We start from the raw sequence: 18,509 nt of genomic DNA, 5'->3' as shown, positions 1-18,509 counted from the left end.
GTTGCTTTCTGCTAAAAAAAACATAGCCAGTAGAGTACCGGAAACGACTCGAATCGTCGTGGATTATAATCTCTAACCATACATTACCGAAATCAGAACCAAAATAGACAAGAGAAAAAAAAACAAAAGTAGCCCAACAAACCACATTAAAGTGCTTCAAAAATGATGACAATTTTTTAGGTGTTGGGGGCTAGGTGGGGTGGGTCGGAAGATAGGTTGGGGAGATGGATAGAGCTGGGGTAGTTGGGGGGGGTAGGTTGGGGTAGTTAGGTGAAGGGAGGGAGCAGCTTGGAGGGTATAGGGGTAGGTGCGGGTAAGATGGGGCGGGGGTGTAGGTAGGTGGTGGGGTGGGTAGGTAGGTGGGTGGGTAGATAGGTTGGGGAGGTGGGTAGCACTGGGGGATGTTGGGGTAGTCAGGTGAAGGGAGGGGGTAATTTGGGGGGTAGGGGTAGGTGGGGGCAACCTGGGGAGGGGGATAGGTAGGTAGTGAGAGTATAGGAAGGTGGGGGGGGGGGGGGGGTACGTAGGTAGTTGGGTGGGTGGATGGTTTAATATATTGTGGAGGTGGGTAGTGCTGGGGTAGTTGGAGGGCGGGGGTAGGTGGGGGTACCTAGGTGAAGGGAGGAGGAAGGGGTAGGTTGGGGTACGTTTAAGTTGGGGGGGGGGGGGGGTAGATAGGTGGTGGGAGTTTGTGCGGTGTAGTTTAGATAATAAAGGGTGACTTACATAGGAAAAAAAATCAAATTGACCTCTTCACCTTGAACATTACCAGCAGTTTCCTAATTACTATACATTACAAACGAAGCTACTGTTAAAGTCCAACGCTCGAAAAAAGAAGTCAACAATCAAAAACGGAGGTAAATGCTCGTTGCTTTCTGCTAAAAAAAACATAGCCAGTAGAGTACCGGAAACGACTCGAATCGTCGTGGATTATAAATCTCTAACCATACATTACCGAAATCAGAACCAAAATAGACAAGAGAAAAAAAAACAAAAGTAGCCCAACAAACCACATTAAAGTGCTTCAAAAATGATGACAATTTTTTAGGTGTTGGGGGCTAGGTGGGGTGGGTCGGAAGATAGGTTGGGGAGATGGATAGAGCTGGGGTAGTTGGGGGGGGGGGTAGGTTGGGGGTAGTTAGGTGAAGGGAGGGAGCAGCTTGGAGGTATAGGGGTAGGTGCGGGTAAGATGGGGCGGGGGTGTAGGTAGGTAGGTGGGGTGGGTAGGTAGGTGGGTGGGTAGATAGGTTGGGGAGGTGTGTAGTGCAGGGTTAGTTGGGGGGGGGTAGGTGGGGTTATCTAGGTGAAGGGGAGGGGGTAGGGGTAGTTGTGGGGTAAGTTGGGGGGTGCGGGGCGGTGGGGGCTGGAGGTAGGTAGGTGTTTGGGTGGGGGTAGATAGGTAGTGGTGGTGGGGGTTTAGTGCGGTGTAGTGACCTCTTCACCTTGAACATTACCAGCAGTTCCTAATTACTATACATTACAAACGAAGCTACTGTTAAAGTTCAATGTTCGAAAACAGAAGTCAACAATCAAAAACGAGGTAAATGCTCGAACAGAAAGAAGTCAAAATTCAAACTTGCTTTCTGCTAAAAAAACTTGTAGAACCTCAATACTCCTCTTCGAGTCGTAAAAACCTGTAGAATTTCAATACTCGTCCTCCAGTCGTAAAAAGACAAAAACGTTTACAATAATTGCTATGAACTTCGTTCAAGAGCAATTAATAAATAATGTGGATTTGATTCAACCAAAATTTATAGGACAAGAGCCGTCCTTCCTCTACAATGTGCTTTCAAATATGCGTGCGGCCATATACAAATTCCTGATGAACTTAAAAACTGAAAACCGCGCAAATAATTTCAAACACGTCGAAAAGTCCGTTCCAAGTTGATTTTTGCTATCTAATTAATTCCCCTGTTCATGTTCTTTTTAACAATAAGAACTGTTAAAACTTCCTAAGTTTATTGACCTCCAGCTGAACCAAGTACTGTTTGGAACTCGCAAAGCTATCCCCGATATGTTAAGTAGAAACAAACTAATTAGCCTAAAAAATTTTAAGAAGAAACTGAAATCGTACAGATTCCCAAACCAGCCGAGACAATTGCTCTCAAACGATAGGCAAGCGGTTGACTTCGGTAGTAGCCAGGTGGAGGGTGAGCAGGGGGAGATTTGATGAGGGGCTACTCAGCCACTTCCTACCCTCCGGGCTTTAACAGTGTCCCACTTTTTGTACAAAAAAATTTGTCCTCGATAGGATTAACAAGGAAACAACACTTGCAAAAAGTTGAAAAAAGAATGAAACATCAACAATCAAAAACTTCCGCTCAATTTCAATCGACAAAACTTCTGAACGCACAAAATTCTCTTAAAATAAGAAACATCAGACCTGCAAAGTAAGTCCTAAATCCAACGTACCTGAGGTCCTTCAGTTGTATAGTACCCTAAGTAAGATTCAAGTATTGCTACAACCAGAAACAAGAACGTGAGTCATTAAAATTTAACGTCTCGAATCGCCAGGCCATGACCTGTCCGTTCACGCAAAATTTTCAAAATAATTATAACAGAAAGCCTATCACCCACTTGTTGGCACGAAATTGACCTATTTGATTGAACGAACAATCTCCAGCGCAGTTTTTGTAAGTTTAGATAAACTCCAATGATAATTTAAAAACATAGCTGGCAGATTGCCAGAAAACAGCCGCAATAGCTTTGTAGATCTGCATTCTCAAAAAGATTTAAAATAAAAAAGACAGAAATATACGAGAAAAGAAAGTTTTTAATAAATGCTGAGATGGTATATTTTGAGTGAGAATCTGTATGACCTGCTTCTGCTTCTATTAGCTACTCTCACTTAAGCTTCAATTAGAGCGACACTTGACCTAATCTCTTAGAAATAAAGTAAAGAAAAGTCAATTTCAGAGTGAGGAATGCATTTTTGAGAGTGAGGTAAGTCAAGTGTGACCAAAAAACTTATTCACGCGAATGAACAACACTTGCTCCAAAGAGAGTGAAAAGGACGTCACACGCATTTCAGTTGGAATTGCAAGAACCAATGAAGAAAAAGCAAATTTGAAGTGGTCGTGACGTTGTCGTAACAAACCCTTGACGAAAGAAAACATTGCAGAACATGACCTGAAAAACAATCAAAAGAATTAAATGGAAAATTTGAGCGATCAACAATCTGACCAGCGAACCAAATTATTTCTACGAATAAAAAAAACAACTTCACTGACTTAGAGAAACAATAACGTCAATCGAGATGTAAATACTTCAAGGATAATAATGAAAACTACCGTTCTATAGCAAATGTGCTGCAGATTTTTCTTCAACTTCCTGATGTCAAATTCTTCAAAACCAAAGTGGTCATTCTTTTATTCTGCGCATGAAGCTAGCAACATTGTCAAAAATCTTTATTGACGACCTGAGTTCAGGAAAATTAACTTTGACAAAATTCCAAAAAACTTCAAACAAATATGATTGCAAATTTGTCTATTATTACGAAATATACACATGTTTGTCATAAAGAATAACTCATCCTTGAAAAGATATAAAGAGTAAATAAATTACAGGCCAGCAGAAATCGCCTTAATCTACTTATACAGAAACAGGTTTGCAAAAGTTCATTGGCCGCGAAAGAATGGCAAAGTCAAAGAAGGAAAAAAAATTCAAACATGAAAAAAGGGGCAAATTGTTAAAAAAAATTGCTAAATTCTTCATATTAACACTTTTTGAACCTTTTAGCTGTCACAAAAAACTATTCAGCAAACCATCTTCAAGGCCTCAAAAAGATACACTGGCCCCTAAATATCAATCAACTCAATAAATGGGGGGTTAGGTAGTTTGGGGGGGGGGGGTTAGATAGGTGGTGGGGGTTTGTGCGGTGTAGTTTAGATAATTAGGGGTGACTTACATAGAAAAAAATCACAAATTGACCTCTTCACCTTGAACATTACCAGCAGTTCCTAATTACTATACAACGAGGCTACTGTTAAAGTCCAACGCTCGAAAACAGAAGTCAACAATCAAAAACGGAGGTAAATGCTCGTTGCTTTCTGCTAAAAAAACATAGCCAGTAGAATACTGGAAACGACTCGAATCGTCGTGCATTATAATCTCTAACCAAACCTTACCGAAATCAGAACACCAAAATAAACAAGAGAAAAAACAAAAGTAGCCCAACAAACCACATTAAAGTGTTTCAAAAATGACGACAATTTTTTAGTTGTTGGGGGGCTAGGTGGGGTTGGTCGGAAGATAGGTTTGGGAGGTGGATAGTGCTGGGGTAGTTGGAGGGGGGGGGGGGTAGATAGGTGGTCGTGTTGGGGGGGGGGGGGGGGGAGGGGGAGGGGAGGTTTAGTGCGGTGTAGTTTATACAATTAAGGGTGACTTACATAAGAACAAAATTTCTCAAAATGACCTCTTCACCTTGAAAACTAATTAACAGCAGTTCTTAATTACTATACATTACAAACGAAGCTACTGTTAAAGTCCAACGCTCGAAAACAGAAGTCAACAATCAAAAACGGAGGTAAATGCTCGAACAGAAGAAGTCAAAATTCAAGTCATGAACAAACTTGCTTTCTGCTAGAAAAACCAGTAGAATCTCAAAACTCCTCTTCGAGTCGTGAAGGCCTGTAGAATCTCAATACTCCTCCAGTCGTAAAAAGACAAAAACGTTTACAATAATTGCTATGAACTTCGTTCAAGAGCAATTAATAAATAATGTGGACTTGATTCAACCAAAATTTATAGAGATTTAGGACAACAGCCGTCCTTCCTCTACAATGTGCTTTCAAATATGCGTGCGGCCATATACAAATTCCTGACGAACTTAAAAACTGAAAACCGCGCAAATAATTTCAAACACGTCGAAAAGTCCGTTCCAAGTTGATTTTTGCTATCTAATTAATTCCCCTGTTCGTGTTCTTTTTAACAATAAGAACTGTTAAAACTTCCTAAGTTTATTGACCTCCAGCTGAACCAAGTACTGTTTGGAACTCGCAAAGCTATCGCCAAAATATGTTAAGTAGAAACACAAACTAATTAGCCTAAAAAATTTGTAAGAAGAAACTCAAATCGTACCGATTCCCAAACCAGCCGAGACAATTGCTCTTAAACGATAGGCAAGCGGTTGACTTCGGTAGTGGGTGAGCAGCGGGAGATTTGATGAGGGGCTACTCAGCCACTTCCTACCCTCCGGGCTTTAACAGTGTCCCATTTTTTGTATAAAAAATTTGTCCTTGATAGGATTAACAAGGAAACGACACTTGCAAAATGTTGAAAAAGAATTAACATCAACAATCGAAACTTCCGCTCAATTTCAATCGACAGAACTTTTTAACGCACAAAATTCTCTTAAAATAAGAAACATCAGAGACCTGCAAAGTATATCTTGATTCCAGCGTACCTGAGGTACTTGTTGTATAGCACCCTAAGTAAGATTCAAGTATTGCTACAACCAGAAACAAGAACGTTAGTCATTAAAACTTAACGTCTCGAATCACAAGGCCAGGACATGTGCGTTCACGCAAAATTTTCAAATAAACATAACAGAAAGCCTATCACCCACTTGTTCGCACCTATTTGATTAAACAAACAATCTTCAGCGCAGTTTTTGTAAGTTTAGATAAACTCCAATGATAATTTAAAAACATAGCTTGCAGATTGTCAGAAAACAGCCGCAATAGCTTCGTACATCTGCATTCTCAAAAACTTTTTTTAAAAATAACGGAAATAGACAAAAGAAAATTTTTAATAAAAGCTGAGATGGTATATTTCGAGTGAGAATCTGTATGACCTACTTCAGCTTCTATTAGCTGCTCTCACGTAACCTTCAATTAGAGCGACACTTGACCTAATCTCTTAGAAATAAAGTAAAGAAAAGTCAATTTCAGAGTGAGGAAGGCATTTTTGAGAGTGAGGTAAGTCAAGTGTGACAAAAAACTTATTCACGCGAATGAACAAAAAAACTTGCTCCAAGGAGAGTAAAAAGGACGTCACATGCATTTCAGATGAAATTGCATGAACCAATGAACAAAAAGCAAATTTGAAGTGGTTGTGACGCTGTCGTAACAAAACCTTGACGACAGAAAACATAGCAGAACATGTCCTGAAAAACAATCAAAAAAATTAAATGAAAAATTTGAGCAATCAACAATCTGACCAGTGAACCAAATTATTACCACGAATCAAAAAGAAAAACAATTTCACTGACTTAGAGAAACAATAACGTCATTCGAGATGTAAACACTTCAAGGATAATAATGAAAACTACCGTTCTATAGCAAATGTGCTGCAGATTTTTCTTCAACTTCCTGATGTCAAATTCTTCAAAACCAAAGTGGTCATTCTTTTATTCTGCGCATGAAGCTAGCAACATTGTCAAAAATCTTTATTGACGACCTGAGTTCAGGAAAATTAACTTTGACAAAATTCCAAAAAACTTCAAACAAATATGATGGCAAATTTGTCTATTACTACGAAATATACACATGTTTGTCATAAAGACCAACTCATCCTTGAAAAGATATAAAGAGTAAATAAATTACAGGCCAGCAGAAATCGGTTTAATCTACTTGTACAGAAACAATTTTGCAATAGTTTCATTGGCGCCTAAAGAATGGCGAAGTCGAAGAAGGAAAAAAATTCCAAACATACAAAAAGGGCAAATTGTTAAAAATTGCTAAATTCTTCAAATTAAAACCTTTTGAACCTTTTAGCTGTCACAAAAAAATATTCAGCCAACCATCTTCAAGTCCTCAAAAAGATACCCTGGCCCCTAAATATCAATCAACTCAATAAATGACAAAAATTTTTCAAGAAAACATGGAAAAAAATGGCAAACGTCAATACAATTTTGCCTAAATTACTCAGATTAATAATTCCAAAACTATTTAGATGTCACACAAAAACCAACGAGTAACCATCTTGAAACCAATGAAAAACTTCACTAGCCCCTAGAGACCGAAACTCAAAAAATTAAACATTTTCAAAAAACAAGAAATTTGTAAATTTTGATAAAAGTTTGCTAAAATGCATCAGATTATCTTCAAAACTATTTAGTTCTCACAAGCACCATTTACAAACTCAAAACTTCTTTCAAAATCAAATATTAAATGAAAAAAATTTCTGTTTTTTACGATAATGAAACTCATTGGTTATTAGTTTCATTTTAAAAGGCAACTTATTCAATTCGAAAGGAACAGCAAAACTGAATGATCTTCGCCTAAATGCAGTTGTGACATTAGGAACCTTCAAATTGTACGCATATTTGCATCTAGTCACCTTATCACTTTGGGAAAATAATGCGCCAAGATACATCAGAATTTTCCACGAATGGTGAACTAAACGGTGACCAAAAAGAAGAATTTTGTAGAGGACACGTTGTTTCATTGGTAGCCAATGAAGCTGTTTGATATAATGTTGCTGTTGGTGAACCAGGTGGTAGAAACGAGACGACACCCTAAAAATGAGACGACACGCTGAGTTCATTATACGCTGTAATTTCTGTATAATATACACGTAGTCCATAGTACAGTGAGTTGCAGTAATCTAGTCGTGAGAGAATCATTACCCGAACTAACTCAACCAAAGCCTATCTGTCGCCTGTATCTATGATGAAGTAAATTGTTCTCAGGAAACAATAACATCTACGTCACACAGAACTAACTTGTTTTGTAGATGAAAGTCTGGAATCTAAATTGAAGCCCAACAAAGTAACATTGTTAGAAAAATTGGCGTCTGTTGGAAGTTTCTTTCTACTAAAAAAACATGTACTCAGTTTTATTCGAGTTTAATCGGAGCTTAGCACCACTGAACAACTTTTGCAGAGTCGTAAGTATCAAATCAAAAGCCCCCTGATTTATCGAAGCATGGTAAACAAAAAAGATATCAGTGTCATCGGCATAAAATGATAATTGATATCAAGACGTTCAAACAAAAATTCCAGAGGAACAAGATATCATGAAAAAAGAACTGGACCTAGATCAGATCCTGGAGGAACACCCGTTGTTATATTTCTTGGCATCGAATATTAACCATCAATCAACTCTTTTTGAGATCTACTACCCAGATAACTATTTAAAAAGCTAAGCACTATCTTTGAAACCCAAACTTGTTTCAAGAATTGAAAGAAGTGATTCATGATTGAGAAGGTCACTGGCAGCTGATAAACCAAGTCCAATGAAAAATGCTTTTTGTCCTATCTAAAGTGAGGAGCAAATCATTTGTCACCTTAAAGAGGGCTGTTTTTGTAGAAAAAACTTACTCTAGGCACTTTGGTATTTGCTAAAGAGATTATTCTTTTCAACTTGTTCACGCATTTGCATAAAAGCCGCGCGTTCTAATAGTTTTGAAATGTAACTTAGGCTTGAGATAGGTCGAAATTTGAAAAATCTTTATTGCCAGAATTTGCTTTCTTCAATTGGGGCTTAACAATGGCCATTTTACAGGCCTAGGGGAAACATCCCGCCTTCAGCGAAAGATTAAGAAGTTTCACGAGGTCGAGAACAAAATAATCTCGAAATGAATTTACAAGATGTGGCAGAATGATGTCCAGTAGAGATGTACTGTTTGACGACGCCGAAATCAATTCTCTAAACTGACTTATCGACAACTCTGTGAACAAATTCATTGAGTTAACTTAAGTTTTCAGAATTTCAGGACCTATCGCAGTGGGAATCAATGCAATAATACTTTCCACTTTAGGTATACAGAACTCGTTGAAGTCGTTTGCAAGCTGTTTTTTGTTTTCACATTTTGGGAGCTGTTCTACATCTTGACCAAGAAGCAATTTTAAGGTGGCAAACTTTTTACGGCTACAATTTTCCATCAACGCATTCTCAATGTATAATCTACGCTTCTCTAGGAATTCTTCAAAATACATATGGGTCATATGAGTAGAGATGTTTTCCACTTTCTGTATTTATGTTCTGCTTTTTCTTCCTTCGTCTCAATCTCAAAAGCTCGTCGTCAAAAAATGGGCATTGATGTTCAGTAAAAGTTTTTCTTTTGAGTGGCAGAACGGATTCCAAAATCTTCTGCTCAAACCTAAGATACATTTTGCATGCTTCAGGCAACATCAAACTTTAAGCACAGCTTCAGTAACTTAATAAAACCTTCGGAGTCAAACTTCTTCCAATTTTTATCCATCAAACGGTGTTGAGATTTGCGTTGTTTCACACTGCTGAGCGCGAAGCAACTATACGAATGACTGAGAAACTGGAACAAAGTTAATCAACTTTACAATGATATTTTTGGCTAAATCACGTTGTTTTATCTGAACTTCATTTGTAGGCGAGAGGACTAGTGTAAGGGATCAATGGTGTTAAAAATGGCCCCTAAAGATCGAAAAGCATGAAAAGTGCCAAAAAAACGTGAAAAAAATGCAAAAATTATCACAAATTATTGTAGTTAGGTTTGGATTAACAAAACCAATACATCAAAAAAGATTGGTGAAAACCATTTCTAGCTGGCAAAAGATTACTAGGAGCGTTAACCAATGTCAATTGAACCGTCGTTTAGGAAATAAAAACTTAAAGACAAAAAGCATTAAAACTTTTAACCTTGAACTTAGACGCTGCTAGCAGCTTCAGTAGATTTAACACCTAAAAGACTAAGAATTTCCGCTGAGGGCCTGCATTGCAACTTAATGCCCGCCGAGCTTTACCAGTTTATCCCGTTTCGAAAGCTAAAAAAATCATCAGAAAAGTGTGAAAACATCTTAAAAAAACACAGCGCATCAATACAATCCAAATTCTTTGGACTTTAAAAAACAAGAGAAAGCCAGTAATAGCGCCAGCTATCTCTGTGCCGCTATTAATAAAACTTCGAATTAGAATAGGTTTATTAGAATAGAATCAGCTTTCACCAACTCTCATAATCTATTGCTCTAAGTCTCGGTGACAGGACTTGTTGGGGCTTTTTCGTTTGAGACTTTTTAATTTTGACCTTGGCGAATTTAAATTACATTAAGTAAAACTATTGAACTCGAAAATGATGCAGCTGACAAAGATGCTTGATCAGTCAAACTTGAAAAAGTGTGGTGCGACAATGGTGTGAAATGAAAAGTTGAAAAGACAAACCAAAAACATGCCCAAGTACTTGCAAAAATGATGAAATGCAAGATCAAATTAAAATCAAAAATATCTCCAACAGACAGCTCAAAGATCAGAGGACCAATCTGGAGCACAAACCCTTTGATTGCTAATGTGCCTCTGCACAAAACTCCAACCCAACAAATCAACTACTTTTTTGCAAATTGAGAGCAGCAAAAGCTGTATATCTCAAGCTGTACATTGCACACGCATCCAATATACCCCAATGTATATGAGCAGTGTACATTTCTCCTCCGACTAGTCGAGCGGCTAAGGCAGTATACGATGAAAAACATCTTTGCTACTCCCTAATATTCTGTTTTTTTTTTAATTTTAAGTATCCATTTTATCAGAATCACAATTAAAATGTGGAGCAATCCAAATATTTTATGATACAAATTTAGTTTTCCGTGCATAGTAAAAAAAGGTTGCAATTATGCAGAAATAACATCAAAGTTTTGAGTAATTTTTTACTACCAGCTAAATGCCCGCTCTCGATTAAAAAACTGATAGTTATTCCATTTAATGCTGCCTTTCAGAGGAAAAACGTTGATATTTTCAAATAGTATGAACGATTATGCAAATTTTCTTAAATCAAAAACATTTTCCCAAATCAAACAATTAATTACGAGGCAACCAAACCATTATTAACGCGGCAACCATTTTCAGATACCGTTTAGTTTTCAGGTTCTCAGTGAAATCAGATCAGACCATTAAACTACAATTAGTGCGTATGGAGAGCATACTTTAGAAGCATAATTTTACAGAATAAGACAACCAAAGATTATTTTCACGATACTTGTAACAATCAGTAGTAAAAAACTTTTAACTGACTAACTTGATTTTCTAAAATTTCATGCCAACATCCAATTATAACTGTTCTTTGCTTCGAAAAAATTGCGTTTCTAGTTCAAATAAGTTAATAGTCTAAATTTTTTTGATATCTAATGTTTTTCAGTCTGAGCATGAATGTAGGTTGTAAAATCTAATTCCTAGAAGCAGTATCAACAATTCATTCGACAAACTTGTACTTTGAAAATTTCATATGGAAGTAGTTTGGTATAACGAGGTCAGGTCCATTTAGAATCAACTAAGTTTCTTTCAACAAGCAGTTGCTATGCTCTGCAAGCAAGGAGCTCTTGTTTTCAGAACGCATCTGTTGCTAACTCTTTCAGTTGCCTAACTTGGTAACATACTGAACTCAGTATATGAAAAAAGGCGTTGGAATTTGGAGGATCATACAAAGCAACACTTTTTTCTCGACATTATTGCCCAACATTTTATTGATGCAGATCCAATTAAAGCTATATTTAATTACCTAAACACCCCCCTTGAGTTCAGAGAGCTTAGAAAAGTTTTCCTCGAGTGTCACAGAAAACGTACCAACACGCAGATATTAATCAAACACGCAGCTATTAATCAAACTAACCGCATAAACAAGCGGCTATTAATCAAATAATCAACTGTCGCATGTGGTCAGAAACGTTTTCGATAAACAGCTCCTTACAGTAAATTTAAAAAATATTATCTTCGAAAAAATTGAAATAACAGAAATGAACGATATTTATTTCTATTTCTCGCCGAGCAAGGATCAAAATTAAGCGTTACTAGCAGGCCCGCAAACGCATCACAAGAAAAATCTTTTAACGACTCCAGATCATTAGCTCCTTAGCTCCAGAGTCATATGTCTAATCTCCTGCACTACCGACGCTGTTTCTTTTGTCTTTTGAAAAGATTACATACGCAAATTTCTGGTCAATGGCTTTTTTTCTCTTGCTCATTTTCGCCTTGCTGCATGCTTAATGAGCACAAAAACATGAAGATAGGAGCGCCGTTAACCAATGCGCTCAAGTGCGACTTACATATAATATAAAAGAAGATAAATAATAGATATTTGAAAGGGAGAATGAAATGAATAAAGAACGAGCGCATAACGAACGAAACGAAGAAGAAAAACTGAAGAACGGAAGAAAAAGACAAACAAACCGTGAACTTTTTAACCCAGCACATTATGCAACCTTTTCCTCTCCTACTCGGGCTCGAGCCCACGCCCCTCGCTTCACAGCCATAGGTCTAATCCTTGGCGCTACCGACGCCTGTTGCTTTTGTCTATTGAACTGACTACATACGCGAAAATCTGGTCAATTGTTTATTGTCTCGTTTGTTTTTGCTAAGCTGCATGCCTAATGAGCACAAAAACATTTACAGATAAGGAGCTTAAGCATGGTCGGTATAGGCTGCATAATTGAGGATCGTTAAAACATGGGAAGAAAGGTCCGCTGTCAACCATTGCTCTCAAGCGCGAATGAAATTTAATATAAAAGAGAAGACGGATAGGAAGAAATCGAGAAAGAAGAGAAGAAAGAATAAAGAAAGAACGAAAGAAAGATATAACAAACAAAAGCAAAGAAATGAAGAAGGGAAGAAAAACGCAAGCACCTCCCGAAATTTTTATCCCAGTATAACATGCATCCTCTTCCTCGGGCTCAAACCCTTGCCCATCGCTTCACAGTCATAGGTCTAATCCCTTGCGCTACCGACGCCTGTTGCTTTTGTCTATATAACTGACTACATACGCAAAATTCTGGTCAATGGTTTTTTATCTCGTTTGTTTTTGCTAAGTTGCATGCCTAATGAGCACAAAAACATCAGCAGATAAGGAGCTTAAGAATGATTGTATTGAGGATTGTTAAAACATGTGGAGAAAATTCGGCTGTTAACCATTGCGCTCAAGCGCGAATTACATTTAATATAATAGATATGAGCGATAGGAAGAAATCGAGAAAGAAAAGATGAAAGAATAAACAAAGAACGAAAGGAAGATAATAAATAACAAATAAATGCAAAGAAACGAATAAGGGAAGAAAAAGACAACCAACTCCACAATTGTTTATCCCCGTACATTAAGCATCCTTTTCCTCTCCTACTCGGACTCGGGCCCATGCCCCTCGCTTCACAGCCATAGGTATAATCCTTTGCACTACCGACGCCTGTTGCTTTCGTCTATTGAACTGAATACGTACATAAAATTCTGGTGAATGGTTTTTTTGTCTCGTTCGTTTCTGCTAAGATGTATGCCTAATGAGAACGATATCATTTGCAGACAAGAAGCTTGAGCATGCTCGGTATAGGCTGCATGTTTGAGGATCGTTAAAACATGTGAAGAAGGGTCCGCTGTCAACCATCCCGCTCAAGCGCGCATTATATTTAATATAATAGATAAGAGGGATAGGAAAGAACCAAAGAAGGAAAGAAAAGATGAAAGAACGAGAGAAAGATATTAATAACAAATGAAAACAAAGAAATGAAGAAGGGAAGAAAAAGGCAACCAACTCCACAATTGTTTAACCCCGTACATTTTGCATCCTTTTCTTCCCCTATTCGGGCTCGAACCCATGCCCCTCGCTTCAGTTATAGGTCTAAACATTTGCGCTATCGATGCTTGTTGCGTTTGCCTATTGAAATGACTATATACGCAAAATTCTGGTCAATGGTTTTTTGTTTCGTTTGTTTTTGCTAAGCTGCATGCCTAATGAGCACAAAAACATTTGCAGATAAGGAGCTGAAGCATGGTCGGTATAGGCTGCATAATTGAGGATCGCTAAAACATGGAAGAAAGGTCCGCTGTTAACCATTGCGCTCAAGCACGACTTACGTTTAATATAAAAGATAGGAGGGAGAGGAAGAATACTGGATGAAAGAAAAGATGAAAGAATAAAGAAAGAACGAAAGAAAGATATAAAAAACAAATGAAAACAAAGAAATGAAGAAGGGAAGAAAAAGGCAACCAACTCCACAATTGTTTAACCCCGTACTTTATGCATCCTTTTCTTCCCCTGCTCGGGCTCGAAACCACGGCCCTCGCTTCACAGCCATAAGTCTAAAACGTTGCGCTATCGACGCTTGTTGCGTTTGTCTATTGAAATGACTACATAAGCAAAAATTCTGGAGAATGGTTTTTTTTGTCTCGTTTGTTTCTGCTAAGATGAATGCCTAATGAGCACAAAAACATTTGCAGACAAGGAGCTTGAGTATGGTCGGTATAGGTTGCATGTTTGAGGATCGTTAAAACATGTGAAGAAAGGTTTGCTGTAAACCATCGCGCTCCAGCGCGAATTTCATTTAAAATACTAGATAAGAGGGATAGGAAAAAATCGAGAAGGAAAGAAAAGATGAAAGAATAAAGAAAGAACGAAAGGAAGATATAAATAACAAATAAATGCAAAGAAATGATGAAGGGAAGAAAAATACATCCAACTCCACAATTGTTTATCCCCGTACATTATGCATTCTTTTCCTCCACTACTCGGACTCGACCCCATGCCCCTCGCTTCACAAACATAGGTATAATCCTTTGCGCTAACGACGCCTAAGGCTTTCGTGTATTGAAATGAATACATACATAAAATTCTGGTGAATGGTTTTTTTCTCGTTTGTTTCAGCTAAGATGTATGCCTAATGAAAACAAAAACATTTGCACACAAGGAGCTTGAGCATGGTCGGTATAGGCTGCATGTTTGAGAATCGTTAAAACATGTGAAAGGTCCGCTGTCAACCATTGGGCTCAAGCGCTAATTACATTTAATATCATAGAGAAGAGGGATAGGAAGAAATCGAGAAAGAACGAAAAGAAGAAAGAATAAAGAAAGAACGAAAGAAAGATATAAATAACAAATAAAAAAAAAGAAATGAATAAGGTAAGAAGACAACCAACTCTACAATTGTTTATCCCCGTATATTATGCATCCTTTTCCTTCTTTACTCGGACTCGACCCCATGCTCCTCGCTTCACAGCCATAGGTGTAATCCTTTGCGCTATCGATGCCTGTTGCTTTCGTTTATTGAACTGAAAATATACATCAAATTCTGGTGAATGGTTTTTTGTCTCGTTCGTTTCTGCTAAGATGTATGCCTAGTGAGAAAAACATTTGCAGACAAGGAGCTTGAGCATGGTCGGTATAGGCTGCATGTTTGAGGATCGTTAAAACATGTGAAGAAAGGTCCGCTTTCAACCATTGCGCTCAAGCGCGAATTACATTTAATATAATAGATAAAAGGGATAGGAAGAAATCGAGAAAAAAAGAAAAGATGAAAGAATAAACAGCGAACGAAAGGAAGATATCAACAACAAATAATGGCAAAGAAATGAAGAAGGGAATAAAAAGGCAAGCACCTCTCGAAATTTTTAACCAAGTACAATATGCATCCTCTTCCTCTCCTACTCGTGCTCGAACCTTTGCCCTCGCTTTACAGCCATAGGTATAATCCTTTGCACTACCGACGCCTGTTGCTTTCGTCTATTGAACTGAATACGTACATAAAATTCTGGTGAATGGTTTTTTTGTCTCGTTCGTTTCTGCTAAGATGTATGCCTAATGAGAACGATATCATTTGCAGACAAGAAGCTTGAGCATGCTCGGTATAGGCTGCGTTTGAGGATCGTTAAAACATGTGAAGAAAGGTCCGCTTTCAACCATTGCGCTCAAGCGCGAATTACATTTAATATAATAGATAAAAGGGATAGGAAGAAATCGAGAAAAAAAGAAAAGATGAAAGAATAAACAGCGAACGAAAGGAAGATATAAACAACAAATAATGGCAAAGAAATGAAGAAGGGAAGAAAAAGGCAAGCACCTCTCGAAATTTTTAACCCAGTACAATATGCATCCTCTTCCTCTCCTACTCGTGCTCGCACCCTTGCCCTCGCTTCACAGCCATAGGTCTAATCCCTTGCGCTACCTATGCCTGTTGCTTTTGTCTTTTGAACTGAATACATACGTAAAATCCTGGTGAAAGGTTTTTTGTCTCGTTTGTTTTTGCTAAGATGCATGCTTAATGAAAACAAAATTATTTACAGATAAGGGCTTAAGCATGGTCGTATAGGCTGCGTTTTTGAGGATCGTTAAAACTTTTAAAGGTCCGCAGTTAGCCATTGCGCTCAGGCACAATTTAAATTTAGTATAATAGATAAGAGGAATAGGAAGAAATCGAGAGGGAAAGAAAAGACGAAAGAATAAAGAAAGAACGATAGTAAGATATAAATAACAAATGAAAACAACGAAATGAACGCAAGAAAAAGGCAAGCACCTCCCGAAAATTCTAAAGCAGTACAATATGTATCGTGTTCCTCTCCTAATCGGGCTCGAATCCTTGCCCCTCGGTTCACAGCCATAGGTCTGAACCCTTGTGCTACCTATGCCTGTTGCTTTTGTCTATTGAACTGACTACATACGTAAATTTCTGGTGAATGGTTTTTTTGTCTCGTTTATTTTTGCTAAGATGCATGCTAAGATGCTTAAACATTTGCAGATAAGGGGCTTAAGCATCGTCGTATAGTCTACGTTTTTGAGGATCGTTATAGCCTTTGATGAAAGATCCACAGTTAGCCATTGCGCTCAAGCACGACTTACATTTAATATAATAGATAAGAGGGATAGGAATAAATGGAGAAAGAAAGAAAAAATGAATAAATAAAAAACGAAAGGAAGATAAAAATAACAAATGAATGCAAAGAAATGAATAACGGAAGAAAAAGACAACCAACTCCACATTTGCTTAACCCCGTACGTTATGCATCCTTTTCTTCCCCTACTCGGGCTCGAACCCATGCCTCTCGCTTCACCGCCATAGGTCTATTCCTTTGCATTACCGACACCTGTTGCTTTTGTCTATTGAACTGACTACATTCGCAAAATTCTGGTCAATGGTTTTTAGTCCGGTTTGCTTTTGCTAAGCTGCATGCTTAATGAGCACAAAAACATTAGCAGATAAGGAGCTTAAGCATGGTCGTACAGGCTGCGTTTTTGAGAATCGTTAAAACTTTTGAACAAAGGTCCGCAGTTAGCCATTGCGCTCAAGCACAACCTACATTTAATATAGTAGATTAGAGGGATAGGAAGAAATGGAGAAGGAAAGAAGAGATGAATAAAAAAGAACGAAAGGAAGATAAAAATAACAAATGAATGCAAAGAAATGAATAAGGGAAGAAAAAGACAACCAACTCCACAATTGTTTGACCGCGTACATGATGCATCTTTTTCTTCCCCTATTCGGGCTCGAACCCATGCCCCTCGCTTCACAGTTAAAGGTCTAAACATTTGCGCTATCGATGCTTGTTGCGTTTGCCTATTGAACTGACTACATACGTAAAATTCTGGTGAATGGTTTTTTTTTGTCTCGTTTGTTTTTGCTAAGATGCATGCACATTTGCAGATGATAAGAAGCTTAAGGATGATCGTGTAGGCTGTATTTTTGAGAATTGTTAAAACACGAAGAAAGGTCCGCCGTTAACCATTGCGCTCAAGCGCGACTTGAATTTAATATAATAGATTAACTTTTTTCATCCCCCAAACACACAAAGGATCATAAAACAACTCAGAGTCGCAAGAAGTGCTCTCGAACAGGCGGCATGGTGTTGATAAGAGATTTTCATGTCTACAAAATCGACTGTACCCGACACGGGTTCGAACCCAGGACCCTCGGAATAGCAGTCCTCCATCTTAGCATCTACACTATAACGACTACAAAAATCTGTTTCTCACAATCGATATTATCGTACCAATAAACATATTACAGATTGCGAGCATTTGAGATCACACAAATATCAAAAAGTAAAGCGTGAAAAACTTAGTTGAAAGCTAAGAGTGTTCCAGAATAGTGCAGAATCTGTAAAGCTAAAACTTTGCAGAAAAACACGTTTACAATAAGAACTTCAAATTTAGTTCCGGAGCATTAAAAACATGTAGTACCCAGAACAGTAAATCCTGCATCTGGGCGAGCATACTTTCAAGCCCTCTTAGCCTCGTGGTAACTGCACCTGACTAACAATCTTTTGTCCCAGGTTCGGTTTTCACCCATCTACTTCAAGCCTTTTAGGTCATTTACCTCTCTCGATCTGTTTGCTTAATCATGCTGCTCAATGCGGCTCTTAAACATGCGCTTCGAGAGGCCCCTTAAACATGCAAAATTTTGTCCCAAATTAGAGCTCACGCGTTTAATATATAGGATTAGAAACCGCAGCAATAGAACAAAAAACTCACAAGTTTGTAAATTTCGCGGCCGCTTCTATACTGAACGGCTTAAGTAAGTCAGTACTCCCTGTCTACAAGAGGTAAAAATTCAATTTTTGAGGCAATATTAACCCAAATTGAAATCACATTTGGGAGACATTTTTAGCACCAATGATCCCCTGCTCTAGTCATCGCGCCTACCAATGAAATTCAGACAAAACAACGTTCACTGAACAGAAATCCCAATGTAAAGTTGAACTTTGTCTCAGTTTCTCAGTTAAAAGAAAGTTGTCACGATAGCACATTTTAGTCAAATCTTTTCTAACTCTTACTTTTAAGGCAAATGCAAACACAATCATAATTAAACAAACGTGAAACATCACATTCTGATACAACTTTCTTTTGACTG

The sequence above is a fragment of the Convolutriloba macropyga genome, chromosome 3 (genome assembly GCF_964194025.1).
Source record: "Convolutriloba macropyga chromosome 3, txConMacr16.3, whole genome shotgun sequence".
Taxonomy (NCBI): domain Eukaryota; kingdom Metazoa; phylum Xenacoelomorpha; order Acoela; family Convolutidae; genus Convolutriloba; species Convolutriloba macropyga.
Note: the sequence above shows the minus strand (reverse complement) of the source record.